Source organism: Carcharhinus amblyrhynchos, unplaced genomic scaffold, assembly GCF_965287045.1.
Source record: "Carcharhinus amblyrhynchos unplaced genomic scaffold, sCarAmb.v2.hapA scaffold_92, whole genome shotgun sequence".
Lineage (NCBI taxonomy): Eukaryota > Metazoa > Chordata > Chondrichthyes > Carcharhiniformes > Carcharhinidae > Carcharhinus > Carcharhinus amblyrhynchos.
This window is the reverse complement of record NW_027649832.1, coordinates 658,241-661,710: the sequence shown is the minus strand read 5'-3', so window position 1 is coordinate 661,710 and position 3,470 is coordinate 658,241. Positions and strand designations below refer to the sequence as shown.

The 3,470-nt window shown below is 43.9% G+C and overlaps 1 pseudogene; it reads left to right on the top strand.

The window, feature by feature from the left end:
• Positions 1 to 870: 870 nt before the first annotated feature.
• On the top strand, positions 871 to 2,769 carry LOC145338080 (tubulin alpha-1C chain-like; annotated as a pseudogene).
• The last annotated feature ends 701 nt before the right edge of the window (positions 2,770 to 3,470 follow it).

Below are 3,470 nucleotides of genomic sequence, written 5' to 3'. Positions count from 1 at the left end.
GGCTTAATTGAAGGGCATTCAATCAACAAAGATTATCTTGCTTCTTGTGCTCTGCCATTAACAGAATGTTGCAAACCAATTGTTCCACCATTTACGTAAAGAACCTGTCACGCTGAGTGTCATCCAGCCTTTGATATTATTGTGTTTCTAAGCAACCATCGTGTTCTGAGGCCAATCAGAGCTTGGTTCAGTTGATTGGAATGCTTCAAGGTTGAATGTCAAAACATGGCACGTTATCAGGAACACAGAAGGAGATTATGGTGAGTGGCTGTAGGGGAACTGCGCTGACTGATGGATTTTATCAACTGAAGGGAAACTATAGGGATGACAAGATACACAGAATGAGAGTGAGAATTTACTGGGATAGTGGATCCATCAGGAGAATGGGAATTCACTGGGAAAGGAAAATCGAATGGAAGAAAGAGGAAATTCACAGAATTGGCAATCTCCAGATAAAGGGAAAGCAGAACTGAGTGGAAAAATGGTAATCCGATGGAAGAAAAACTCAACATGATAAGGGGCAAACAAAAGTGGGAAACAGAGGTGTCCACAGGCATCAGGAACATACAGGGAGGGATGAGATCCATAGGGAAAACATGGCTCCACAGGCAACTGATACATTGAGGAGCAGGGTTACACATATGATGGATCTCTCCACAGAGGAGCGGCAAAGAGAATTTGTGGAGGGATGGAATGATTGATATGCACCAAGGCATTCATTGAGGGGGTTACAAAGTCTTGCAGGAAGTGTAAGGATCAACCAGGGACCAGGTAGAATTCACAGAGAATGCAGGAATCCATTCTTAATGAATTTTATGCCTGCACACATCTCTCTTTCCAGCTATACTAACTGTTGCTCTGCCCCCTCTTTCGCGTGAGTGTCTCTCAATCCACATTGGCCAGGTGGGTGTACAGCTCGGTAATGCTTGCTGGGAGCTGTATTGTCTGGAACATGGGATCCAACCAGATGGGCAGATGTCCAGTGACAAGACCATCGGAGGTGGTGATGCTCCTTCAACACCTTCTTCAGTGAGACAGGAGCTGGTAAACACATCCCGTGAGCTGTGTTTGTAGATTTGGAGCCAACTGTGATTGGTAAGAGGAGTGACTTTTGGTAGTTCAGTCAGCCAGTTTTCATACCAAACTCTTGTTGACAAATCTCTGTTCCCTGTCCCCAGATGAGGTCCGCACAGGCACCTACCGACAGCTCTTTCACCCCGAGCAGCTCATCACTGGCAAGGAGGATGCGGCTAATAACTATGCATGGGGCCACTGCTCTATCGGGAAGGAAATTGTGGATCTGGTCTTGGATCGCATACGGAAGGTGGTAAGTTGTGTAACAGAGACATTGACAAATTCCAGCTGCACAAAATGTCATATTACAATTTACCACTGCCCCATTTCACCATCACGCACCGTCCCAATGCCTTGGCATAAATGAAATCTTATTCATGGCCATGTGCACACATCCTACTCCTGTATCAATTACTGATTTCACTCCAATATTCCCTGATCAGTAGCATGTACAAAAGGGAGCTGGGACACTGTTCCCAAGGTTGCACCACACTCTCAGCACCATTGCTACTTTCCACACTTAGCTTCACTCTCCCTCCCCCTGACAGTCAATACTCTCTCACTCCAGACATCAAATGTCCATCTCACCATCTCTTGCTACCCTATACCAATAGTTATTGACAATTCCTTAATGATGGTTACAATTTCTTGTTCCATTTTAATCTTTTCTCCTTTATTTACCCACAGGCTGATCTGTGCACAGGACTGCAGGGTTTCCTCATCTTCCACAGTTTTGGGGGTGGCACTGGTTCGAGTTTTACTTCCCTCCTCATGGAGAGACTCTCCATTGACTATGGCAAGAAATCCAAGCTGGAGTTTTCTATTTAAATGGGCCTTCTCCCCCGCCAGGGCAAGTACATGGCGTGCTACAAGCTATATCGAGGAGACGTTGTGCCTAAGGATGTCAATGCCCCCATCGCCACCATCAAAACCAAGTGTTCAATCTCATTTGTTGATTGTTGTCCAACTGGGTTCAAGGTTAGTGTGGCTTCTGTACCCACAATGGGGCTTTGGGGAAGTATTGCATACAATCTGTTCCTCCATTGTGGAACATAAAGTAACAGCATTCCGTAATTCTGGTTCAAACAGGAGCCCCCACTGAGGCTTTCAGTTGAATTCCCTCATTTTCAATCCTTTATAGCTGAGAATGTATAATGAGAATGTTATCTTAAAATAAGAAAATGGCTTCCTGAGAATCAAAACCACATTTGAAAAGATGTGATAAAGAATTGAATTAGCTCCCGGATGCAGCCTCACTATATCCTCCAAAAAAACTGCAGCTCTGAAACCTAAAACAAAAGCCCAGTGAACAGTTCTCATTTTAAAGTTTATGCCAATTAACATGGCAACAAACAGATTTGACTTTTGAGTCGCTAACCTCTTCTCTCTCCCTCCACAGGTAGGTATCAACTACCAGCCCCCGACGGTGGTACCGGGGGGGATCTGGCAAAGGTGCAATGTGCGCTCTGTATGCTGAGCAACACCACTGCAATTTCCTTGGCTTGGACTCGCGTGAACCTCAAATTTGATAAGATGTACGCCAAGCGAGCCTTTGTCCACTGGTACGTGGGGGAGGGGCTGGAGGAAGGGGAGTTCCAGGATGCACGGGAGGACCTGGCTTCACTGGAGAAGGATTACGAAGAAGGGGGTGTCGATTCATCCTCACTGGACAGAAAGGCAGAGGAGGAAGACTAAGATTTATAAATATAGACTGTTTAAAATATTATAATTCTATTTCAGATTGATATATTTATTTAAGAAAATAAATTTAATTTTAAATAGATTTGTGTGTGTCAATTTAAAAGTCAGAAGGTATTAAAAGGAGGAAGTTTGAATAAGATCTATGGACCCAAAAAGTGGGTTAATCAAATTCGAATAATCATGGTCTCTGATAATGGTTTGATAGACAGAAGACTGCCTGTGATGGATCTCACAGAGAAGAATCTGTCAGTGGGGGTATGACTGATTGGAGACAAGAGATAGAGGAAAACCAGAGAGTTATCCATTAGTTGGACAAAGTATTTCACGATATAATGTTAACTAAAGTTCAGACTTATTGATTTGAAGAAACATAAGAACATAAGAAACAGGAGCAGGAGTAGGCCATCTAGCCCTTCGAGCCTGTCCCGCCATTCAGTAAGATCATGGCTGGTCGGAAGTGGATCAGTTCCACTTTCCCACTTTCTCAATGGGAAGATGGGCTCAATCAAGAAGGATTATGAAGAAGTGGAAGTCGATTCCTCGTCTGTGGACAGAAAGATTGAGGAAGAGCAATAGTAGTGCCATATTTGGAATGCTGCACAGCTCAGAAAGGGATCATGTTTCAGTGAGGCATCACCAGTTAAAACACAGCTAAAGCACTTCTGCAGAATGTAACACCATCTAGTTCTATTTAA